The following is a 27733-nucleotide window of genomic DNA, read 5'->3' on the forward strand; positions in this document are numbered from 1 at the left end:
TTCCATGTAGCGTGTCATACCAGTGCACAAGCCCACTTTTTATTATTATTGTTATTTTGTTATTTCCAATGCTGCAGCCATGATGCAAGTTCTGTGTTTGCTCCGTGCACTAAGACTGTTTGTCTGTCATGGACACTTTAAAAAACTGTGGCTTTTCTTATATTTCCACTTTCAACCAGTTGAAGAAATAATCTGAATCTAAAAACATTTAAAACTTTATTGGAAGTGCCGACGACAGCCCGTCACTTTGTCTCTTCTTCATCGTCATCCTTTTTGCCTCATTTCCCGACAAATTCCTCGCCTTTTATTCCCCTTTTTGTGTCTCTGGAACCCTTGATGTTAAGTGTTGTCAATGGTTTAGCTTCTTGTTTCAAAGCGGCAATAGCAGAATGGAAATTCTGACTGCTAAGATTTATATATATACTGGTATCTTGAAGCTTATTGTATATACGAGTAGTCGCCATGGGGATGACACAATGTAAACAAAAAGTAGAAATAATAAGAAAAATTGTGAGTCCTGTGTTCTCTCCATTTGAGTATTTTGTAATTTTTTTGAAAAACTTGTGGAATTAAAATAAATAAGTTACACCACGGATTATGTCTCTTTTTGTAGTTTAATAATCTGCTATAATCCAGTTTTAGAGGGAGTTAAGTGTGCACTCAGACACTGAATTACCTACAGTAGTTCGATTAACTCAATTGAAGCGTTTGGGGAAACAAAAATTATATTTTTTTAGAGAACAGATTCTTGTTTTTTCTTCAGCCTTCTATTTTCTCAGCTTCACAAGGCCTCATCCCAGCAGCAGGTAGCGAGTCTCCCAGGCTGAATATTCCTCTGAAACATCAAAGCCGGGCTAAGCCACACAGAACACCCACTCAGGCTGAGATGCCTTGCTATCAGCGGGGCAGGGCTGTCATTTCGTCTTGCGCGTGGGGGAGTGATAGACCAATCTGTGATGCTGTGCCTCAACGATGGCTGTCATTTTGAGAGGGAGCCATTATTCCACTTGCAGCTCTCTGAAATGATGCCCTGTCCTCAGGAAAACCGAGGTTCCTCTCAGGTTGTGGATGTTGTGCGACGGTGGCAGCCGTGCGGGGAGGCGCAGCTCGCTATTGTTGTTTGCTTCACCTCCTCATAAAACAAGACGACATCAGAGCTGAGCAAAGCTAGCTGGTTGAATAATTCATCCCCCCTCCCCTCCTTCACACCAGCGATGGAGTGACTGTGACTTGTGTCAGCTCAAATCCTTCTCATAATGCTGTGTGTACCCCTCAGGCAGCCACACGGGGATGCCTGCCCTTAAAAAAAAGCTCTGTCTGAATAGCAATATGTCTTGTGCTGTTATTGTGTTTTTTGCAGCAGGTCCCAGACATGGAGCCTCCTCGTCTCCTCCATCTTCCTCTTTCTTTCCCCCCACTGGGCCTGCCTGCTTGCAGAGCGTGATGCTCTCTGTGGCAGAGAGGAGCCTCCACGCTGCTGTGCTGCAGCCTTGTTGCCAAACAAGTTCCCGATCATCTAAAAATAAGCTGCGTTCAAATAAAAAAGCAAATCTGCAGCTGCTGCTAGTCTTTAGTTACGCTTCAGAGATCCCCAGTTTTTGATGTCTGATTATCTTTTTATTTTATTTTATTTTTTTACCATCAGTGCTGTTAGTTGGTTTTATTGCCTCTTTTATTCGCTTCCAGACCAAAATCCTGTCATTTATAAAACAAGCAGCCTATATTTATGTAAAATCTCAACTCCATAAATTGAGCACAGCTGTTGGGATTGGACGTCAGTGATTAAGGATAATTAAACGCCTCAAAAATGCAAATGAGACTAATATGCATGCATGCAGTTTATTTAAAACACACTCATCTCAGCATTTTAGCGTTCTGAATATTTATGAGTCAAACAGCCTTTGATTTTGAAGGAAAGGTCGACATTTTTGCTGTAAAATCACTGGAATCATAACTGGGACTGGGAGGGAAAGTGAGTCCATCAGAAGAGACACGCGTCTATCAGATCTCTGAGTTTACCTCATCCTGCTCTGATTAGCTCTTCTTCTCATCACTCAATCAAGTCTAAAATTACAAGAAAAAAAACATGAAAGGAATTAATGAAAACTATCAGCATAAAGTATTTTATATTTTGGAAAAGATCTTTTCTGTTTATGGAAAGCTGCAGCTTGTAGTTTGTGTTCTTCACCTGCTTTGATCACCAAACGTTTAATCTGGATAAATCCTCCTCAGCCTGTAAATGTAATCCATCTGAGCCACATGTGGACAGCAGCTGTTTGATTTAATCCTGAATCAGTTTCTCACACACTTCATTTATTTACTGATGGGTGCATAATCAAAATGGACCAGACACATGGTTTTTCACTCTTATTTAGTATAATGAGCATGTTTTTATTGACAGTACACAATTGTAAAACACATCAGAAATAAGTAAAAAAAATAAGTAGCTCGCTTTGACGGGGAAAGCTGCATGTTTATATGGTGAGGAGAATAAGTGTCTAACAGGGTAAATGTGAGAATCAGAAGGAAACCAGATGTAAACATCTGACTGCATTTCAAAATAAAACACCTTAAACCATTTAATAGGTCTGTGATGATCATATCTGATACTTTATTATTGCTGGGGAAGTTTTATCCTGGCGTCATATGTACAAAAATAACAGTAAAATATTTTAAATAAAGACTTTAATTATGAAATCCTGAGGAAATTATCTGGATCTGCTGTCAGTTTGACCGTCTTAGGTCTATGTGTGTGTGTGTGTGTGTGTGTGTGTGTGTGTGTGTGTGTGTGTGTGTGTGTGTGTGTGTGTGTAGCTTCTTGCTGTGTTTGAGGCTCCTCTGTCTCTAATGATATCCGTCTCTCACATTCCTCTCATAGCCAATCCAGATTCCCTCTTGTCCACACTAGCAGATCAGCTCCATGCAGCCACTGACACTCTCAAAGCGCACGCGCACACACACACACACACACACTAGGATAAACGTCAGGAGGTATCTGGAGCTGCACACCACAAACCTCACACACCCTGTCCCCTTCTGCTTCTATTGTCCTGAGCTTTATTCCGAGGGAGCAGCCTGAAGTCAGAGGAACTCTGTTTAATAAAGCGTGCCAGGTTTGGGTCCTTGTTGGCAGGGCCGAGACAGTACAAAGCTCAGACACCAGACTTCCAGGCTCCTCTTTAATGTGTTGTCATAAAGCATGCAGCTGGCACACACTTAACGTTAGCTTTAACTCTACTGCAGCCCAGTCAGGCCAGGGTGTTGTCCCTCCAACTGTCCTCATACATACTGCAGAGTCACAGAGCCCTGACATTTCAGCTCCCTCACTGCACGCCACTTCAATTTACGACTCACCCAGTGGAAAATCTGGAAAAATAAGGGCCTGCAAAAATCCTCTGCCGTCATCTCAAAATACCAGGACAGTGGAGGGAAACTGTCTCTTCTGGCAGCTCTCTGTCATAAATATTTTTTAGGGGGGGATAAGACTTCAGGCTAGGATCTGATTTACTTCCCCTCCTCTTAATGGACAGAGGAGCTCAGAAACAGCCTGCCATGTGGCTAACCCTAACCCCTTTAATGTGCAGTCATGTGGGTTTCATTACCTTGGCCAAGCCAAAAGCAGATTTGTTTTGGTGAAGCGTTTGCAAACAAATTATTTCAGCCCTACAATCTGCTGTATTTAATCTGTGTTTCAAATACAAACAGGAAGTTTGTTCTAATAAATTCAAACTCATTAATTATGCACGACATAAATAAAGTAAAGTAGATTTCTTCTGTAATCGTAAAAGCTTTGTATAAATACTATTCTATGATCATTTAAATACCATAAGGCCATTTCTAGATTTCTACAGTTATTTCCAGCCAGTGGCGTATCTACAAAACATTTGGGATGGCCAGATAGGGGCACAAATTTGGACAAGGGTGGCGCATGTATCTCGGGTCTCATAACTTTAAAAAAAAGCAATTGTTTTTACAAAATTACTAAGCATTAATCCTAATCTAACTGGCTACTATGAACCAAAAATAAAGTCCAAGAACAAAACCAATGGTGCACTTTTATAAAAAATTATCTATTTCTACAACTAAATGCACACATTTATTATAATAAAATTGGGACTATCTCTGAATTAGAAAAGAGAGGATGGCGCACTTCGGATGAAGTAGATGTCATTTCCAAGCTAGTATTTTAGTGTATTTTGAGTTTTTGTTAATGAGTAATTATTTAAATATTTTTCAACTATAAGAGGTGAGCTTTAAACACTAATATCAATGAAAAAAATTAAATAGCCTCAACATCACCAAGAAATGAAATATCTGTCCTGGTTTGCTGTTTTGTTTGAACCCAATAGTCTCATTATCAGAATTTCAAAAGTGTTTGAGCATGAACCAAGCTCAGTTTATTGCTGAAAGTACTAAAACGTTAAAAAGTAATAAACTTCCAAATGTCATCTTACTTTTGATATTTTATTGTTTATTTGTTTTAGATTAAATGTTTCTATAGAATAAATGTTCTAGATGTTTTACTGTCTTGCCCCCCCCAGTCCCCTCTCCGGACACACCCCTGTTTTCAGCAGAGTTAACGGTTGAGCTAGCTAGCAGTAGATCTTCTGGTTTGCTATAAATTTCGTCATATTTCTAATGTATTAAAGATTTTAAACAACACTGACAGCAACATTTTGTATTCAAATCAAAATGTCAGATGTTTCTGACCAATCAGGTAGAAGAATTTGGGCCTAGCCACACCCCAATTCTCAAAAAATCATTGTTCCTTGGGTCAAAAATCTTTAAAGACCTTAACCAGAAGTGACCTCATCACCAACGGGTGGAATTTTAATTATATTTAGTAAAAAAATGACAAAATTATTATTTTTGTACAGGATTAAATTAGAAAGTCATGTTTGCACTTCTTCACTCCATTTATTTCTGAATAATGTCCTTTTGCTTTTTAAACTGAATTCAACACTATGACTGTACGCTACAAGTGTTTGGAGCTGCAACGTGGTAAAAAAGTCATGCTGCACACTAAATATACACTTTGTGCTACTTTCATCCTTTATATTGATCCAACAAAGAAACGGAGCGAGATGCTCACAGCTGAGCAAATGTTAAATCAGATGTGGAAATGTCTCATGGTGCTAAGTGCAATACAACCCAGAGAAATGTTTGGAGCACAGATGTGACAAAAATATTTGCAGCTTCAACTTTCGACTCATGCATAAGTTAAGTTTGCTCTCCTTGTTTCAGCAGAAATCAGAATATGTTGTCTTCTGTGTGGAGTCTTTTTCTTGTGTCTAAATGGGCTGTAGACCTGGTCGATGGCCAACAAGCTCCAGTCGTTCATCAGCAGAAACCTGGTGGAATGAGAAGGTCCGTTTTGTTGGCAGGAACCAACCAAACCAGCTTGTGTGACAGCCAATGAGGCAGGAGAAAAGCTGGAAGATCTAGAGAAAAGAAGGAAACCAGATTTAGTGAGGCCCAGGACTGAGTCTGCTGGGTGGATGGGACGCTGTCCTCCCCAAGGACTCTGCAGGAATAACCCCGGCTTTCCACAGCATCCGTCAGCAGCACGTTACTGCAGCAGCACGTCATAGCTGCTGATAGGAACGGCTGTGGTCAACAGAACCTTTTCCACAGGAGCCGTCAGCAGCCGTCAGCAGCGCGAGTCGGCCGCGTCTCAGGAGCAGCATGTCGCGGCCTTTACGCGCCGGTTCTATTTCCTACGCGCGACGCCTCTGAAACGGGTCAAGTTCAACATTTTTGGGGAAGGAAAGACAGGAAATCGGACGCGGAAATGGAGAGAAGCTCCCGAGATTTTCAGAATAAAGAACGTACTGCCTTCCGGTCGCTTTACTTTAAAAAAGGTTACTAACTGTGCGGCCCCGTGAGAAGTTATCACCTAGCTAGCGGTCTCCTTTGTTTTTCAGGTCCGTATTGGCGATTATAAAACGGACAGAATATAAAAACACAAACATTTTGGAGCCATGTTGTAGTTTTCTCCTGCTTGTTGTTGTGTTTACTGACGAAGTCACTCGTGTGACTTCGTGCCCTGTCGGTGACAGCTGCTCCTCTGTTGCGTCGCGTCTCGTGGGAAGGGCCAAGCAGCAGCTGTAGTATGTACAGTCTATGAGCTAGACGTGCTGCTGCAGTAACGTGCTGCTGACGGCTCCCGTGGAAACCCGGGGTAAGTCAGCAAGCAGAAACGACTCGCCACCATCATTAACTAATGGCCTCTCATGCAGAAAATCCAGCTTCAGCTCTTACCCTGTCCTGGTTCGCACACATGGTCTAGACTGAGACTACCAGACCAGAGTTAGTCTCCCCAGCTGTGAGGCGACTGCTCCCCCTCTCATCCTGTTGTTTCCCAGGCATGTAACCAGAAAGGAAAAGATGGTCCGAGGGTCTAACAGGGGGTTTTGAGGTGCAACCAGGGCCATCTTGGAGGCAGGCAGCAGCCTGACCTTGTGTTTGTGCAGTGGCCGTTCCGTGATAGATGGCATTGCCAGAGCTCTCGCCCGCTGCGCCACGGGGCTGTCCACTTGCCCTGACGCAGATGGATCGGCCTTTGTTTTCTCCCCCACCCTCACCTCTGCTGTGTAATTAATCATCAGTGCAACTTCATAGACAGAAAGTGACCCGCCACCGGAGGCTGCTGGGAGATAAACTCACCTGCAGGCGAGTGAAGGTAGTTTTCCAGGACAAGCACCACCAAGGAGATGGTAAAAGAAGATGTTTAAATGCACGCCGCTCTCTGCAGCCCTACGGTTATCAAAGCAAGAAGCCCATTATTTCCCCCTGCTCCTGAGTACGATTTATCTTGGACGAAAACATCGTCTATGGGAAGATTCAGTAGCAATAGACCATCTCACATTTTTTACACCAAGGCCTGCTTTCTATCGGTCTTTTGCTTCGTCCACACCGTGTGTTTTCTGCTCCATTTCACAAGATAATCAGGCTGTGGGCTAAAACGGGCAATGTAGGTTTGGATTTTATTCTCTCCCTAAATAATAAAAACCATCATTTCAAAACTGAATTTTGTGTTTACTTGTGTTATCTATGACTAATGGTTAAATGTGTTTGATGTTCAGAAACATTTTGTGTGACAAATAAGAATAAGAAATCAGGAAGGGGGCAAACAGTTTTTCACACCACTGTATATATCTCTACTTATGACCAATAGACTGTGATATTCTATTTAAGTATTAAATATCCACCCTGCTTGGTCTTTATCAGAAGATTCTAGGATTTTTGCTTTATTAAGTAATTGTACACACTTCGTTTTGATTCAGAAAAGAGTCAGGTTTATAAAAGTAAGAAATTATTTTGCAAACAATTAAAACATGACTAGTTAACTACGCATTTACTGTGAGTGGATGGAACTAAATGTGCTGTATAAAACCTATGTGTGAATGCGGTGTTAGTCAGAACTTCCATATCTAGGAAAGATGAGTTCTGGATGTAAAATAATTTGGTTTGCGTTAAGCTGTGAAGTTGGTTGTTATCAAAACACATCAGACGCTATCTGTCATGTCTACTTCACCCGCTCTCTGAGACCCTTGTGATAGATCCGGAATGTCAAAGTCCTCGGACTTCCAGGTGCCGAGGTCCGTAGAAGAAACTGCGGCCCCCACAAAACCGGTCTTAGAGTTGTCTCTAGGTCACAACAGAGGATGGAACCATGCGTCTGGTGGACTCTTAAGGAGCCTAAGCAGTATCAGCTCGTTTGCAGGAGCTGTTGCTTATCAGCTTTGCAGGTGCAAAAAGGTTTTGACAATGTGTCAAAATCTCTGATGGTTAAAGAGGTGTGCTTCAGATGGTCGGTCTAAAACTTTCTCTAGAACTGCTGAATCACCCAGAGTGACCCAGTTTTAAGGTTTAGATGTTATGATCTGCACAGCCAATCAAAGGCCGACAGGCTTGAGAGATGTTACCAAGACAACTCAGAAACACGCCTTCTTTGACCGGATGTTCTGACTGGGTAAAAGACTATTTATGTGTCAGAGTTTAACGTAACCTTACTTGTTATGGTGCAAGTGCAAATGTTATGACCTTTGCCATATAAACCTGCGGAACCACATTGCAGTCATTGTAGACATAACATTCATTTCAAACTTCAATAATTGAGCACAGATTAATGAAGCATTTCATTATAATATAATTATTATAAGCAGCAATAAACAAACGTTTATTTAATGATTATATTATAAGTCATGGAAAAAGTTCATATTGATTTAGGAAATCATTCTTGAATTTAGCAACTGATCCGAGCTGGAGTGTTCCTTATGTGGAGGCCTTGGGGAAGAAAGTTATTGTTGACATGTCGTTATCGGTTGTCAGAGCTGCAGTCTGTGAGCTCCAGCTGGTATGAAGGCAGGCTCATTTAAAGAGAACACATGTGTCTCCTGTCTGACCAGATGTTGAATAGATGTTGAAAGGTCAAACTGTACCTAAAACTGACCGTTGCTGGATGTTACATATCCATGCTACTAATGCTTTTCATGCTCTGCTTGAAATGGAAAAACAAAAAAATTAATTAATTAAAATGAAAAAAGAAGCATTTCATAAAGGCTGCAAAAATCACAGCTGGTTTGGGATACTTGTAATCCTCTAAATATTTTAAATTTCAGACTTTAATTTCCCCTCTGTGAATTGCTTGTGGTCTTAATAGTTGCTTAAGTCCAACAGATGTTGATTGTTTAGCATTTAAATGGAAGTAGCATAGTAATATTTAGGATTTATGTTGTTAGCAGCTTACATTAGTGATTGGGTGGTTTAATGCATAAATCCAGACCTAAACACTATTTTAATGCAGCTGGGGGACAGCATTTATGCAGCTAAATATATGATCATAACACGATCCAGGAAGTGTTCAGTGATTTGGATTAGAATGGTCCTGAAAACAAGCCAGATGGAGACAAAATAAAGGAGGTAAACTATAGATGACTTCTTTTTTAAAGAGAAGTTCTCAAAGAGCTGCTTGTAATAGCATGCAGAGGGACAGGTCAGTTTAATGAGGTGATGTGAAGCCTGGAAAATGAACAGTGCTGTGTTTTCCTGCTGCACAGCAAATAGAAGCACTGGGAACCATTGAGCTTCAAAGCCGGAGGCACAAAGCTGCACTGCAGAGCAAACAGCCAGAGTGTTGGTTCATGTAATGATGCAGAATGGATGTTGGATTATTACCACACTGCTCACAGGCTCTCCTTTAAAGGCACCTTGCAGACCGACTGCATTTTCTTTATGGCACCTGGCGTTGCAGGCGAGCAGCGTTTGATGCAAATCAAAAGACTCGACAGCAATAATCAGAACTAATTTGACGAGTTGGTTGATAGTTCAGGTTCACGTTTTGCAGGAAGCACGCCGCTCATCCTGGTGATCTGTTTTCATGTTGAACATTTTTCTGTGGCAGCCCCTGGGGTTATGATGGAATGGTGCATGACTGTGTTGAGCCTCCTCTCCGGTGGCCGGCTGCAGATTTAATGGGCTTAGCAGCTGTTGAGGAAAAGCAGCGAGAGCTTGTGGCATATGCTCTGGTTAGAACAAAGAGTAGTGAGCATGCCGCACACGCTGGAGCTGCCTGAGCCAAACTCTGTTCTGCCACAGGGGCCACAGTCAGCCATTAAACTGTTTTACAGCTTGTGCTTGTTCACGTTATAACATAATTTCTTTGTTAACGCTCTGCTTATGGTTTGCTCTGCTATTACAGGTGTTTTGATCAAATCCTCAATAGTTCTGAAAAGAAAGGAAGATTTGTTGATTCTTAGTTTGGGCAGAATGTCATTCGTGTTCTTTGGGTGATATAAATGTAATTGTTAAATATTCAGAGAACAAAAAGATAATGGTGTGTTTAAGGACTCTTGACAAGCCCGCCCTCTCCAGGATCTGCTGTAGGCCTCCCAGCACATCTGCTTCTAGTTGTTTTCATGAAATTTAAGACAGAAAGTGGTGCAGAGAGTCCTCTAGTGGATTGTTTTATGTTGGATGTTTAATGCAGCACAGAGTTGATGCAAACACTAACATTTGCTTTCATTTAATTGTTTTTCAGACCAATTCAAAGATGTAAACAGAAGTTAAATTTTTTTTTAATTCTTCCAGAAGTTATTTAGTTTTTCTAAATGTTTTTGCTGCATGAAATAAACAATTGGATTTTTATATGAAAACTAGCTCACTTGGAGAAAATCAGGGCAGCAAACGTCACTGCTCACACAGCTTTTCACACTAAAACATACAGATGCAACAATTAGTCATTCTGCAAACACTGTTATTAACCAGCTGCTACATTGGTGTTTGAACAGCCATGTGGTGCATACATGAGCTCCAACAGAAAGTGTGCGTAAACACTGATAAGGTTGTGTTTGTGTAGTGTGTGTGTGTGTGTTTTGCTGGTAAAAGTTATCAAACACGCTGCAGTGCCATGTTCTCCCACAAACAGCTCAGTCACCGTGTGGGAGTGAAGTGTGACAGGTTTGTTAACCGTCCCTGCGCACGTACACTACAAGATCTCTAAATCAAGAAGCTGCTTGTGTGTGTGTGTGTGTGTGTGTGTGTGTGTGTGTGTGTGTGTGTTTGTGTGTGTGTGTGCATTATAAATAAAGCTCTTTTTTACACTCATTAAAGAAAATAAATATCTTATTTTAGCTTGAGGAGAAACAGAATGTCTCCCAGTAGAGCTAATAGTTCAGAAAGAAATTTAAGAGGACAAATGAATTGTCTGAGTGAACAAAAACTTCTGATATGATCTCCACCAGTTGTGCATTTGAGTCTCTTCATGGGTGATCTTGTTTGAAAAGCGGCTGCAAGTGTGACTTTCTGCTCTAGTTTCATTCTGGTTTCTTAAATGTAAAAACACACCAGCAACACTAAGCTTTGATTTTCAGCTGAAAATGTTTAATTTACATGCAAATCAAGCTTGATTGAGGGACACAACATGTACAAATCAGTGCTTCAGAGTGATTTATGCATTACAGTTTGTCTTTTTCCAGTAGCATCAGTATCAGATCTTTATAATCTGTTCAAACATGATCCTGCATCCCACAAAACAGCCGTTTGTTGCGCTAGCGCCAGTCTGCTCAGAGCTGCTGCTGGAGCTCATCCAAGCTGTCATTTTGTGTCATGGTTGATCGTTTATCACAGAGCCAACAGAGACAGGAAGACAAGAATTTTCAAACTCACATCTACATTTACTGTTCATCAAATCAGAGTGACGTTCTAGCTTTTTGCCAGCAGAGGGCGCAAATTCCCTCTGTAGCTGGCTTGACTTAACACTCCACACAACCAGTGTATGGAAGCCCATTCCCACCACTCAGAAAAAAAAAAGATTTATTTCATAATTGTGACTTATATCTCATGACAATAATAATCAGATAGTATCTCTGAATTATGAGATAGCTAAGTCACAATTATGAGATAATTATTTGTTTTTTCTCCATATATTTACCACTGGAACATAAATACACTTTAATTGTGTTTTAAGATAAAAAATAACTTACAGCAAGTTGCCCTGTTGCCAACACCAGAATGCCATAGCATTTCAGTTTGGAGAATTTAGATTAAAGTGTTTCTGCGAAGTAACTATTGTAACTTTAATTGAATCCAGTTCCCTCTTCTTCTCCTCCGCCCCTTCCTTAATATCATAATTCCCAAGAGGGAAAAAAGAAAGATAAATTTTTTAAAGCTTTGTTAAAATTAGGTGGCTAAAATATTCTCTTCTAAAAGGCTGAAAGAACAAAAGCGTAATACCAGCATCCAGACACTGGAGGGCGGCAGCTCCCATCTTCCCATCTTTTCTAAAGATTTTTTTCTTCTCAATTTAAAAACAAAATGCTGTTTTGTTTCGAAAACGTCAACAAATCTCTAATAGTAAATATATAGGGAAGAGGGAAAAAACATCAATGACTTTAAAGAGCAAGTCACCCCCTACAAGAAACTTACTTCACTCCCACTTCATGTTTGAAAAATGCAACAAATGCTGTTGCTTGGCAGACCGAGAGGGCGGAGCCGCTAACAAATACACACACACACAGGCTCACAACGGCATTGTGACATCATAATGTACCAGATGACATCATAGCATACCTCTTAGCCAATAGCGGTGGCAGATTTAAATTCAAATACAGTGCAGAATTTTTCCCTGACGACGGCACAACACTGACAGTTATAGGCAGAATATTTGAATTTTAACCAAGATGCACTGAACTGCCAAATTATTGATACACATGTCTGCAGCACGATTAGACACTCCTTTAAATAGTTTATCAGCAAAAAAAAATGTGATTTGGGGGTGACTTGCTCTTTAATCTTTCAAAAAGTCAGATCTAATATTTGAGTTCGGAGAATAAGTAATCAAGGCTTCCATTTAACTATCTCAGCTTTTCTTTAATGTGCTTTAAAGAGGCTCAGCCTTTATGTATTAGGCACAAGCCAACCCCAGTACCACGTCTGCTAGCATCTTCTTTGGGTTTTAGCATGACCCTGTCTAATTACTGGGACACTTGCGTTTTTTAACCAGTTTTTTAATGACTCAGATTTTCTGTTCCGTTTCATATCGGATACCTCGTCGTTGTAACACGAATAAAATGAATCTGACAAACATCACATACATGTTTCAAACATGTATGCCTTGAAAGAATTGAGCATTTGCGCCCTCTGTTGGGATACAACAGAACAACAGCATTTACAAAAGAAGGGAAGACGGGGAGTTGCTGCCCTCCACTGTCTGAAAGCTGGTACTACACTTTAGTCATTTTTAACCATTTAACTGAGAATGCTTTAGGCTCTTTATCTTAATGAAACTTGAAAACAAATATCTTATTTTTCATTTTATCCTCTTGGGCATGTTAATTTTAAAGAGGAGTAGTAGATCAAGAAGAATGAATACTTTATGAAGTTAAAGTAGCTTTCTGGAGTATTTCTCTTATCCGATGGCACCATCTAGTGGCTGACAAGCATGTCACACAAATAATTTGACCACATTTCTTGTTTATTTATGTCCTTCTGTAACCGATAAACAGAGCTAAAACACGTTGATTTACATGTATTATTCTCATGTCATGTTGTGTTTAGAGACTTACTTGTCTGTGAAAAGTTCATCAACTGCATCAGCCGAGGTATTCCTTAAATTTGAAACACGTAAGCGGTAGTCTAACACTATTGGTTACTTCTGGTCGCCGTTCAGTTTCCTATTGCACAGAGCTCTGTGGGGCAGGGGGCGTGCTTAGCACAAAAAATGATGTATTAATTACATTATATCACAGTATAAGACAATCACTTTTACGGAATTTCTGAAAATTCATACATTTCTAAAAGGAAAAAACTCTGGAAAGACACTTTAAAAGTTACTTAGTAGAAACACTTTCCATAAAATGTTTTAAACATTATGTTTTGTTGCCTTGAAAGAACGAAGATTTTTTTTGCCCCGGGCTGGCAAAAAATAGAACAACACTCTGGTTTCTAATAGCATTTAGAAGAGAATGGAGGATGTGGACTTCCTGCCTTCCAGTGTCTGAAAGCTGATATTATCTTATGTTATTTTAGCTAATTTGAAGAAAGATGTTTTAGTCTCCATAATGAGAAGCTAAACATCTTCAAGAAACATCTTTGGACTTAATTTCTTTTTTGTCCTCTTGAAAATATTAATATTAAGGATGAGTAGAAAGAGCATAAGGAACTGGATTTATTAAGTTAAAAAAGTTACTTAATATGAACACTTCCCCTAAAGTTTTTTTCTAAAATGTATTTTTTTTTTTGCATTGAAAGAATGGGGAATTTGCACGCCCTTCTGGTAAAAACATTGAACAACACTGGTTTACAACTGCATTTAGAAAAAAGGGAAGATGGGGACTTGCGGTACTACTTTTTTTTTCTTTTTAGCCATTTAGAAGAGAATATTTTAGCCTCGTTATCTTAACGATGCTTTAAAAAATCGTAATCTTTGCTTTTGTCCTCTTGGGAATTATAAAATTAAGGAGAAGGACAAGAGGGAACTAAATTAAAAAAGTTACATGAATTTCTTTGTTGAAACACTTCTTATAAATCCTTTTTTTTTTCAATTCAATTCTTTATTTCACTCAAAGTTTAAATATACAAACTTCAAATCAGAATATAAGCATTCAAGTGAAATAGGGGGGGGGGGGGGAAGAAGAAAAAATCTTATATGACCTACCCCCTTTAACTAAGACAAGATAAATAACAAAAAGTACAAAATAGCCTTATACACAAAAAATAAACCGCTCTCTTACTTCCACAAATAATATCACTACTAAAACATTAATCCTCCATCCTCAACTTACCAAATCATACGATTTTAGCATTTTATCTTTATACATTTTTTTGAATTGATCAGTAGTTGCACATTTTTTTAATTCATCATCCAGGTTATTCCATAATGTCACACCATATATTGAAATACACATTTGCTTTAATGTAGTACGAACAAATATCCTTTTAAACTCTGGTTTCTTTCTACTCTTATCATTTTTTGGGGTTAAAACAAAGAACCTTTGTAGATTAGTTGGCAGCAAATTATTTCTAGCCTTAAACATAATTAGTAAAATTTTCAAGTTAACTAAGTCTTTGAATTTCATAATTTTAGATAGAACAAAATATTTGTTAGTATGTTCTCTTGGATTTGCTTTATGTAGAATTCGCAGAACTTTCTTCTGTAACAGAAACAAAGGATTAGTGTTTGTTTTATATGTATTGCCCCAAACCTCAATACAATAAGTTAAGTATGGGAAGATAAATGAGTAATATAATGTCTGAAGCGTTGTAATTTCTAGAAAACATTTGACTTTGTTTAAAATTCCAATACTTTTGGATATTTTTTGTTTTATATATTTTATATGGGATTTCCAAGTAAGTTTATGGTCCAAGAGAACCCCTAAGAATCTGACTTCATTTACTCTATCAATTAAAAAACCATCAATAGACAATGTAACTAAATCATTAGTTTTTCTGTTACCAAAAACCATGAATTTTGTTTTATTCCAATTGAGAAATAATTTATTGTCATTAAACCACTTCTTAAGTTTAGACATTTCACAAACCATATTTTGAATAATAATTTCTAAATCATTTCCAGAACAAAATATATTCGTGTCATCAGCAAACAATATGAACTGTAATACTTTGGACACATCACAAATGTCATTGATATATAGAATGAAAAGCTTAGGGCCCAACACTGACCCCTGTGGGACACCGTGTGTAATCTCTAGTGAATCTGAAATTTCATCATCTAACTGTACAAATTGATTTCTATTGGTCAAATAACTACTTAACCAGTCATGGGCGATTCCACGTATCCCATAATCCCTCAGCTTGGAGAGTAAAATACTATGATCTATTGTGTCAAATGCCTTTTTTAAATCAATAAACAACCCCACTGTATATTGTTTTTTTTCTATTGCTGATGAAAGTTCTTCATTTAATTCCAATAAAGCCAGGGATGTAGATTTATGTGATCGAAACCCATACTGACTCTCACTCAGGAGGTTTTCCTTCTCAATAAAGTTATCTAGTTTCTGAACAAACCATTTCTCAAGCACTTTAGAAAACTGAGAAAGCACTGAGATTGGTCTATAATTATCAAACTTATGTCTATCACCATTTTTAAAAATTGGAATTACTTTTGTAGTTTTCATTTTTTCTGGAAATGTACCACTCTGAACCATAGACTGTACATATACAGACAGCTCTGAACAGACAAATTACAGATATAAGTGAATGGTTTGACAACATAATCAATAGTTTTCTTTACAATCATCATGTCAATCCCGTCACAGTCTGTGGATGTTTTATTTTTACTTTTCCTAACTATCGTCAAAACTTCATTTTCACTTACATCCCCTAAAAACATAGACTGTAAAATTTTGCTCCCTCTTTGTATTTTTCCAGCTTCATTAGTTTGTGTTTCCAGAGATTTGGCCAAACTTGGTCCTATGTTTACAAAAAATGAATTAAGTTCATTTACCACCTCAGCTTTATCCCTCAAGATCTTATCTCCGTTAGTAAAGAAATCTGGATAGCGGGCATGCTGAGACCTGGATCTTATGACACTATTCAGAATTCTCCATGTTCTTTTCATGTCACCTATGCTTTCCTTCAGCCTTAAATTATAATGATCTTTTTTTGCTTGTCTTATTAATGATGTCAATTTATTTTTGTATATTTTGTACTTCATTTCTGTGGCTTTGGTTCGGTATCTGACAAAATCTCTGTATAATTTGTTTTTCCTTTTACAAGATTTTAGTAGTCCCTTAGTTAACCACGGTTCTACATTCATATTTATCTTTTTTCTACAGACAACTACAGGGCAGTTCTTATTATATAAAGATTTATATGTTTTTAAGAACGTATCATATGCCACGTTCACATCCTTCACATAAACCCCACTCCAGTTCTCCTTCAACAAGTCATTACAAAATGCTGTTATAGCATCCTCTGTCCTTATTCTAACACGTTTTATCTGATCTAACTCCTTAGGTTTTTTGAATGCATTTTTATGTATTATAAAAATTGGTAGATGATCACTTATATCACTAATTAGGAGACCACTGTTAGCTGTCTTCTCAATTTCATTTGTATAAATATTGTCTATTAATGTAGCACAGGTACTGGTGATTCTAGTAGGCTGAGTGATCACAGGATATAAACTCCTGCTGGACATCACATCCATAAAGTCTCTAGTCATTTTGTTTCTCTGGTTAAGTAAATCAATATTGAAATCTCCACATATTAACCAGGATTTGTTGTCATTTAATCCATCTATGAGAGTTTCGCATCTTTCTTTAAAACATTGTAAATTGGAGCCAGGTGTTCTATATATACAGGCTACTATAATGTTTCTAGTTTTTTCCATTTCTATTTCAACAGCTACACATTCCATCATATCTTCCACAGCTACTGCCATGGAGTCCAGTATTTTACACTTCAAGGCACTTTTGACGTACAGTGCAACCCCTCCACCTTTTTTCTTTCCTCTGTTTGTATAAAACAAATGGTACCCTACCATATCAAAATCTGTACCCTTTTCTTCATTTAACCATGTTTCAGATAAAGCAATCACTTCAAATTGGTGCTTAAATGTTTTCATATATGCATTAATTTGGTCAAAACTAACGTAAAGACTTCTACAATTAATGTGGATAAGTGAGAAATGACCTAAATCTACAGAACTATTAAACTGATCATTTGTGTAATATTTACAGTTATCATTGATTGTATTTAACAGATTACCATCTGGATCAATATTGTTTTCATAGTCAAGTGTGTTATATTCAGTAACTTCAAATCTTTTCAGAGTTTTTACAGCAGAATTTGCCATCAACTATTTTTCACAAAAGTACCTCAATTCTTGTGACTTTTCAGAAGAGTGTTGACTCCTTTAATCAATTCATAAACTAAAGCTCTATAGCATTTGATGTTGGCAACAGGGCAATTCTTTTTCTCATATTATTTAGTGCTGAGACAAACTGCAACACTGTTTTGTTGCTTTGAAACGGTAGAGCTTCACACCCTCTGCTGGCCTAAACTAGAACAACACTCTGGTTTCTCAAAGCAGGCATAAAGAAGGGTAGATGGGGAGTTGCTGCCCTCCAGCGTCTAAAAGCAGGTACTACATATTTATTGTTTTTAGTCATTTAGAAGAGAATATTTTAGCGTCCTTAGCTTAATGAAGCTTACTGAAGAATATAAGGCTACAAGCTTGTTTTGACCAGCTTCACAGGATTTTCCACATGCGTAAGCAGCTTCTCCGCCATCCATCATGGTGACTGGGGCAGTTCTATGATCGACGTGACATCACGGGCAGAGGGTCAATCATGTTTATCTCTCCAAAATGTTAATAATTTAAACAAGAAATAAGACGTTTGAATGCTGATGGATGTAACCGAAGAAAAATTATTTATTTATTTGTTTATTTCCTGTCCCCTATGCCTCTACTGAAATTTTCTGTTAGAACGTGTGCTTCAAGTGGCCCCCATCAAAGTTTATGTTGTCTTCAATACTCCAGAGAAAATTGTTTTTGTTTAAGTTGCTATCCTGTTGTGTTTTTTAGCCTACATTTGACCTACACCTAATAGTACTATTTCTTAATTTAATATAAATAATGAACGTTGTATACATTACTCCACTAGATGGAGCTATAATCATGTGTTATCTCTGGGGGTCTCCTGTTGCTTGTTTATGTGCACACCAGATTAGTTTAAACAGCAGGTGGTGCTGTTGCACCATTAGACTAAATGATAAAGATTAAAAACCATTTTAATTGAACTGGTTTATCTATAAATTGTGTAGACTAAAGTTAAAAAAAAAATCCCCATTTAATGTTCATTGTGGCAAACTAAAGTAAAGCTTTTCCAGTGGCATACAATTTAAAAACAAATGTATAATTTATTTTGTCTTGGACAAAAAAGATGCTTTATGTGGGAATATGTTTGTCCATTAGTAGTAACACAATTAAAACTGAGTGTGATTTCATGCATCCTAAACCTTTGGACTGAATCAAAGATGTTTTTATTGTAACTTTTACTCTTAGTTGGGCGAATCTACACAAACAAATATATTTTTGTTAGAAATAAAGTGTAACAGACCTTTTATAGTGTTTTTGGAGGTTAATGGCCACCTTGCCGTAATGGCTTTTTACAGAACCAGAAAATATCACCATCCTAAAGCCCAAGAGAAGATTATAGTGATTTCCTCAAAGATTGCACTGTAGGAGGAGAGTGGGGTGGAAAATGTGTGTGTTTATGTGCACTGTGAGTACAGGACACTGGGGTCATCACTGACATTCATTATAATGAAGTCTTCAACCTTTCACATCTCCCACAGTTGCTAAAAGCATTGCACCCAATCTGCTCTGCTTTCAGTTGGTGGAGAGATGTTGATTACACACCCAAAATGCATCAGACCATAGGTCATGAGAAGGGGGCGGGGTTTAAAGTAATCAGAGGAAAACTGAATGAAAACTTTGGCATGTTATACCAGCCAGCTCTGACTTAAGTCTTTGAAACATTCATTATCAGATTAATTGTGTTATTTTTAAACTATAGCACGGACCTACGGGTAAAATTGAGATAAAAAAAAACAATTTTAGGACTTTTGAATCCCCCCAAATTGTTTATTTTATAAATGTTTAATTTTGGCATCTATTCATAAAAATCTTACTGATACTGAATCAGAAGTTTAAACAGACTGTAAATGTTTGCTTCTAAGCCAACACATTTTATATGTCTTATTATTTTAAACTTGATTCAAACTATCCACTAGCCTCACCAGGGGAGGCTCTAGACTAACGGAGAGGGGGCCAACTGCTCTGTTAGAGAGGCATACTTCAGAAAATAAACATTGGCTTAAGTATTTCAAATTTTAAATAGTATTTACAATATAATAACAGCAGGTCCTTTACAGGTGTGTTTGACACAATAGCTTTTTGGTAAGTTTCAAAATATAGCTATTTTGCAACAAATACTGTGGTGTTCTAGTTATTTATCTCAGTGGCAACACAGAAGTCAGCTGTTTTCAACTTCAGATAGATGCATTCACATGCTTTGGTTTCATATCTAGCATTAGGCTAAATTATAACAAAAAAACCCCAAATGTACTTATGCTTAGGCTCTGGCCTCAGCAGGTGGTCATGGTGGTGGGGGGGTGGGGTGGGGTGGGGTGGGGGGTGGGGGTACCAAGCATGCTGTCAGGGTGGCACTGGCCTATCCTGGACTCCCCTAGTAACGCCCCTGGGCCTTACCAACCTGGTGTTCAAAAATAGCCTGGCAAGCCAGACTAAATAAATGTATTATTTAGTTTTAGTTTACTTAGTTTGGAGGAAAGAAGAGCGATCAAAGAACTAGCGGATAATTCAGAAATAGTCATAATAAATAAATGTATTATTTAGTCTGGCCACGCTCCATTGACGGCTCTTGGTTGTGGGGCGGGTTCTACTGTTGTCTTTCAAATGATCTCCGCATTCCACTGGACAATGAATGTGACATACTCTTGTTTCACTCTGTTGCATCATCCCACCCACCAGGCATATAGAGTGCCCTGATTGGCCCACAAAGCGGATAAAGCTCTGCGATTTGTTCACTAAGCAGATAGAGCACTATGATTGGCCCACCATTATGGACCAATCACAGCTCTTTGTGTGTTTGAAACCCCTTTAGAGAGCTGTGATTGGCTAGCCAGAGTCCTGGTAGGAGCTGCTGAGGTTCCAATGGAGCATGCCTAGACCATTCTTTGCAAAGCAAGAATTTGGTCTAGTTCACTAGGCTAGTTCAAAAACTTACTCTCAACTCAAAGTGAGGGTATAGATCGGGCTTCATTTAGTTTGTGCCCCAGAGGGCTAATCAGAGTTTTACAGGGAATTTAGTAGAACAGGACATGCAGACATTGTCAAGGTGGTAAATTGAATTTTTGATGGAAGAAATTAATGTTTCTTCAAACTTTGCTTTTGTAAAAGAGCAAAACGGCTTGCAGCAATCTGGCAGACCTTTAAGCTGTTGTTTTCATGTTGCTAAAGGGCTTTAACAAACAAATAAGAATGAACGAACACATGTTGTGACTTACTGTGCATTTTCTGAAAGCAACACAGTACAAATAATCATCTCCAAAATAGTCTTACACCAACTTTTAGTTCATCTAGGCTGAGAGTTTTAAAGCGGTTTCCTGTTAGTGATGCTGATTGACTGCAGCCAGATTTTGGCAGCACCTGTTGGACCGATCACCTCTCTGTACTAAAAGGCAACGAAGTTCACAGAATTGGAGATTTCCACAAGTTAAATGTGTTTAAGGGTATTTTAATTAAGCTCAACAAGAAACATTTCTGTTCAAACGTTTGTGATTACAAGCTTGAAGCAGAGACACAATTGATGAAGGTTGACTTTAGAATAATAGTTTTAGTAATTTCTGCAGATTTATTAAAAAAGAATAATTGAAACATGACATGGTCCTGAATATTCAGACCCTTTGCTCAGTATTTAGTAGAAGCTCCCTTTTGAGTTAATACAGCCATGAGTCTTCTTGGTAAAGATGCAACAAATTTCTTACACCTGGATTTGGAGATCCTCTGCCATTCCTCCTTGCAGGTCCTGTTCAGCTCTGTCAGGTTGGATGGTGAACGTTGGTGGACACACATTTTTAGATCTCTCCAGAGATGCTCCACTGGGTTTAAGTCAGGACTCTGGCTGGGCCATTCAAGAACAGTCACAGAGTTGCTGTGAAGCCACTCCTTTGTTATTTTAGCTGTGTGCTTAGGGTCATTGTCATGTTGGAAGCTAAACCTTCGGCCCAGTCGGAGGTCCTGAGCACTCTGGAGAAGGTTCTTGTTCAGGGTATCTCTGTACTTGGCCACATTCATCGTTCCCTCAGTTGTAGCCAGTCGTTCTGTCTCTGCAGCTGAAAAACACCCCCACAGCATGATAAATGGCCTGTATTTGATATAGCACCTTCTAAAGTCCCTGAACCCCCCAAGGCACTTAACAACACAATCCGTCATTCACCCATTCATACACTGGTGGTGATGAGCTATGATGTAGCTACAGCTACCCTGGGACGCACTGACAGAGGCGAGGCTGCTAAGCAGTGTCTTGCCCAAGGACACAACGGCAGCGACAGACTGAGTGGGGCTCAGCATGATGCTGCCACCACCATGCTTCGCTGTGGAGACTGTATTGGACAAGTGATGAGAAGTGCCTGGTTTTCTCCACACATACTGCTGAGAATTAAGACCAAAAAGTTCTATCTTGGTCTCATCAGACCAGAGAATCTTATTTCTCACCATCTCGGGGTCCTTCAGGTGTCTTTTAGCAAACTCCATGTGAGCTTTCATGTGTCTTGCACTGAGGAGAGGCTTCTGATGGGCCGCTCTGCCATAAAGCCCTGACTGGTGGAGGGTTTCAGTGATGGCTGACTTTCTACAACTTTCTCCCATCTCCTGACTGCATCTCTGGAGCTCAGCCAGAGCGATCTTTGGGTTCTTCTTTACCTCTCTCACTAAGGCTCTTCTCCCTCCATAGCTCAGTTTGGCTAATCTAGGAAGGGTTCTAGTCATCCCAAACATCTTCCATTTAAGGATTATGGAGGCTACTCTGCTGTTAGGATCCTTAAATGCAGCAAATATGTTTTTGTAACCTTAGCCAGATCTGTGCCTCACCACAATTCTGTCTCTGAGCTCGTCAGGCAGTTCCTTTGACCTCATGATTCTCATTTGCTCTGACTTGCATTGTGAGCTGTAAGGTCTCATATAGACAGGTGTGTGGCTTTCCAAATCAGGTCCAATCAGTATAATAAAACACAGCTGGACTCCAATGAAGGTGTAGGACAGAAGAAATGGAAAGCACCTGAGCACATATGAGTGTCACAGCACAGGGTCTGAATACATGTGATATTTCAGTTTCTCTTTTTTTAATAAATCTGCATACATTTCTAAAATTCTGTGTTTTTCTGTCAATATGGGTTCTGTGTGCACATTAATGCGGGAAAAAATGAATGGAATTGATTTTAGCAAATGGCTGCAATAGAACAGAGTGAAACATTGACGGGGTCTGAGTTTGTTCTGTATACCGCTGTACATTTCATGTGTTTCATATCATATTTTAAACTTCAAATGTAAACAGCTTTTCTCTCTTCTCCAGGTCAGAAAATCTCTACTTGTATTTGCAAGAAAAGCAGCAGATCCCATTTCCAGGTGAGAGAATAAAAAGTTTTCCTCCATCCTTTATTATTTTTTTATCATGATGCATTCGCCCCTGTGCCTCTGTGGTGGAATGCCAAACTTTTTGCTATTAGTTTCTGTTTGTGAGGTTTACACAGATTCTAAGTTCATGTTTATTGCAGGAAAACAAATGTAGAAGTAGATTTATTTGTTTCAGTGGTTAAGCTTCTGTGGCAGAAAAGCAAATGGACTTAGCTCCTTTGTTTCTTTTCAGGAGGAACAAGTTTATTTATTTTTATTTAAGAATCTGCTTCTAGTCCTGCGGTAAGAAATACAACAGAACCAAGAAAACATAACAGTAATAATTTCTGCTGAAAGGCACACAGTGATAATTAATTCATGGTGCATTTAGTGCCAACCACAGCCCAAGGTAATCTGTCAAAAACACCTGAGTCCATACTTGTGAGAGCACCATGTGAGCACTTGTGTGCACACACACGCTTGTGCATAGGTGTGTAAGGTTTCTCTACAGGAGTGTCCAATAGTGAGCGTGAGAGACCACAGACCTGCCCCCAAGACCCGTAGAAGACGGAGGAGACCCAAACCTCTGAGATCCAGAGGTCCCTCCTGAGCATGGAGACCCCATGGAGACCGCCACAGGAGTAGGTTTGAAGTTTTAGTTGGAAACAACTGGACCTTTCTTGTTTTCCTTGAAGACGTTTGTCTCTCATGATGCTTCTTCAGTTCTACAACTTGGATTGGGAGTAGGAGGCTTACGGACAGACCACACCTCCTACTCCCAACCCAAGTTTCAGAACTGAAGAAGCTTCTCGAATGAAAGGTGAAATGTCTTTAAGGACAGCCCTGAATGACTGAGAATCTACACAAACACTTCATCACTGTCCATCTCTGACAACTTTGTCTGTAAATTTCTTCAGACTTGATGAACGTTTCCCTGCAAATGGCAGTAAAGTTATATTAAAAGTATTCCAGTATTATATAAATATTCTGAATTTCACTTTTGGTGCTGTGTTTTTGCAGTATAAATGTGGTCCTGATGGAGTCCTGTGGTACTTAAAAACACACTAACAAGAGAAATGCTCTCCTCATTCTCCTAAAAGCAGGAAATAATAACAATCATTTGTATCTCACCTTTGTTATTGGTAACCTTGGCTACCTCTAGCTAGGTCCTAACAAGGCTGTTTTGTTGATCATTAAGGATCTGAGAAATTTAGTGAACATGGGGATTTTTATTGTGCATGGATATAGTTTTGTGTGCATCTGGCTGGTTTGAGTTGGTTCAGCGTGTGCTTGCTTCCATGTATTGTGGTGCAGATTGTGAACAAGTGTGTACTTGTGTGTTGCGGGTGATGTTGACTTCCTGAGGCTAATCACCACCTTCTTCCAAGCGCCTTGTTTTTGCCCATCTCTCCTCGCCTGTGTGGAAGTTGTGTGGGCACCCTCTGGATTGCCTCACCGCCGAAGCATGCCGGACCCTGTTATCCAGCTATCCATCTGTGTTATTGATTTTTTTTTCCTTCTTCTTCTTCTTTGTAGAGTTTCATCTTTCCTCCACTTTCTGTGGAGCGATGGAGAGGAAGAGTGTGAGAGAGGAAGGAGGGGCTGGCAAGGGGGCAGAGCAGAGATCTGAGAGCTTGGGGGGGGGGGGGGGCATCGAAGGAGCAGAGGAGCGGAGCAGTGTTGGGCCTTCTGAGCGTAGGGGCGTGAGAGGTTGGGAAGGGGGGGCGTTTTCAGCCTGGACTATGGATGAACAGAAAGAGAGCCACTCTTGAAGTGCAGCTTTTCTCTCTTTCCTCGTTTCTGTCCATTCTCATGGGAGGCCTCCCCCCGTACTTCTCCCTCCTCCATCCTTCTCCAAAGCGCCTCTGGTACACACGCTCCACTTGCCACCCCCCTGCTCTTCCTCCGCCTCCTCCACCTCATCCCGTCTCTTGCTCTGTCCGCCTGCCTGCCGTCTCTGCTTCCCGGGGGGCCCGGGCAGTGCTGGAGGCACAGCCGTGATTTGCAGGAGATTTGTCTAAGTGAGAAGCAATTAGTGCGCCTAAGCACTGCTAATGTATGCATGCCGGGGCCCCTGCCGCCTCTCCTGCTGACAGTCCCAGGATCAGGTCAGACTCTGGCATCGTGACATTCTCTTTCCAGCTTTCTTACTTTGCCATCTTGTTTCCTCACTGCCCTGTCTTCTGTGAGCTGTGAACATTTTATTCATTAGAAAGAAGATGCTGAAGTTTATGAGTTAACAAATAATTTTCATATAAAAACTAAAAAGTGTTTATTGCCTTAAAGGTGGCAGAACCTCCAGAACATCTGTGAGTCTCATTAAAGTGACTTCTTCCCCTCATTCTCCCACCTGAGTCTCCACTGTGGATATGAAGGAGGCTTGAGCAAACCTGTAAATTTAAGCCTTTTAATGATGGTGAAGAGGCAGCGTGATTTCAGAGCAGTGTGCAGACTCGGATGAACACAAACACATGTGCACGACATAGTGGAACAGTTGTGGGTGGCAGGATTCCCTTTGAAACTTGCGGGGCAGAAAAGCTTGTTTGCGAGCGAGAATGCATGAGGGATGTTCTGCATGGTGCAACTCCCCGACTACTTGAAGATGAACTTCGCCCTTTTCAACACGTTCACTCTCTCTTACCCAGACAAAAACAAGATTAAGTCTGCTCATCCTTACGCCGCGCCGACTGCCTTCCAAGTGGGAGCCCACACGGGCCGTGGGTGGGTTTGAAGCGAAGTGCTCGTTAATTAAAGATAGGCTAATTACTGGCGCTTCTCAGCCTGGCTTTTGCAGCGCCGATAAGAGGATAATCCTGGAGAGAAAGGCAGAGATCGAAGTGGTCCCGGGTAGACCCGGCCTCCTGCTGGACTGGTCCGGAAGAAATCTCAGCCCCATTCCTCCAAAACCCCCCTGTTTTCTCTCGGCTTCTTTAAAGAGCAGACCCAGCAACTGGGGTATAGAATATTCAAGCAGGCAGCACTTCAGCAGGAGGAAGCCTACATAAAAGACTCACAGACACAAGCCATCACTTGTTAAGTTGATGGTTTCTCTTTTAAAGTTCACTGGTAAAGCTTAAAAATTAAGCTTAAAAAAAGCACAGGTGTGATGTTGAATGACATTTAGTGAATTATGTGTTGTAAATGCACATTAATCATGCGTGTCTTGCTCTTAAACCTCGTCAAATCTCATTTTTATTATAGCTAAATAATAAAATCTATCACCACTGAACATTTATAGGATGACCACATTATTATTAACATTTACATCCACCTACACTCAAATGACAGCTGGGTTTTATGGCTTACCTATCATTCATGCGTCTCTAACCCATATTTTGTTGTAGGGAGTTAGCCATTAGCACTTGCTGGGCTGTTCCCATATGCTGGGCTTCCACAGATCTATAATTCAGAGGTGGCAGATGTCTTTATGTATAATTTATGAGTGCCGTTCCATGCCGGGCTATCAAGCGAGTTAGCGGTAGAACCGTCAAAAAGTCCTCGCCTATAGAGAATCTGCTCCTCGTCAACCTGTGGGTGCTTCTCCTCTGCAACCACTGCCTCCATCACGTAAACAGCAAGCATTATTTGCAGACCTGGACATCATCATTAGATTAAAAAAATTGTTCCCTTTTAACCAGGATTACCATGAAAATAATAACTTTTGGGTCTGCTTGGATGGTTAATTAAATGTGAAATTTCAGCCTTATGCCAAAGACGATTCCAGCTGTGCTGATATTTAAACACAACCGTACACAACATATAGCAGTTCTACTTAATTAACAGTCAGTAATTGGCAACATGAGATTATCAGTTGACCTTTGAGTTAATCCTTTATTTGGCTCATAAACATCACAAGGTTCAGCACCTGGAACTAAATATTTTCATGTACATGTAATGTGTTCATGCCCACAAACATTGGTGAGACAGTCGCAGACACAAAACTTTCATTTAAAATTTAAACATTGAATATTATTAGTTCTTATTCTCAAAGATGTTTCTGACAAATTGTTTACTCTCAGACTTATAAAATGGAATTTAACAATTTTTGACTTAGCCCATATGTTGATGACGACCATCTCACCCAAACCCACTCTAAATCATTTTATTGGGTCATGTCTGTAAAGTAGTAGCACCTGAAAATGTGACAAGTGAAGCTTCAAATGGACATATTAGCTTACCCGTTGCTTCCTTTTGTGCTGCCACATGGGTCCCTGCTGCCTGCATAAACACTCCAAATGAGAAAATAATCCATCCATCTATTTTCTGGCAGTGTTTGGTTTTAGGAATGATTTGCCTAAAATGAGCTGTTTCAAAGAGTCCCCATTTGTGATGTCACAAATAAGGTTTCTAGCATAGGACCACCTCTTATCTTTCCAAGTTGGACGAGCAATGGCTCTACTCAAAAAGCAGCTGAAGACTCACTTGTTCAAGCTGTCTTTTGGATGACCTTCTTCACCACTCTCTCTTTATTCTGCTCTCGCCACTTATTCCACCTGCCTCAGGATCCACTGATTTCCCTCTTTCCTATTCACTCTCTCTCTTTCTTAACATTTTTTCTTTTAAATCGCAATAGCTTATTCTTGCTCATTTTAAATATATTTTAAACATTTTCGAAATGCTTTTTTATATTTTTACATTTTTTTTTCATTTTTTGTTTTTGTGAAGCGCCTCGTGATTTTTATCTTGAGAGGCGCTATAGAAATGATATTTTCTTCTTCTTCTTCTTCTACTCCAAGCCCCTCCCAGATATTGGGGCTTCTGAGCGTATAGCAGCAAATCAAGGGGAGGGTGGGCATGGCCAGCAACCGCTTGTTTTCTTAGAGTGACAGAGGCCTGACATGGCTCATTCTGGAAGGGGCTGAAAATGTCAAGAATACAACTGGTAAACTTCTGTATCGGGATTCAGTAATGATGACCACCACATCTTTTCACAGAACTTGTTATTTGGTTTTTAATTAAAGTTTAAAATCCCTCAGTCATTACATTTTGGATGATGTGAGGCAGTGCGCTGTCTGGAGCAGTAGACTTCGACCTTTGTGTCTATGAGTGTGCTTGGGTACACAGGGT

Source organism: Nothobranchius furzeri, chromosome 15, assembly GCF_043380555.1.
Source record: "Nothobranchius furzeri strain GRZ-AD chromosome 15, NfurGRZ-RIMD1, whole genome shotgun sequence".
NCBI lineage: Eukaryota > Metazoa > Chordata > Actinopteri > Cyprinodontiformes > Nothobranchiidae > Nothobranchius > Nothobranchius furzeri.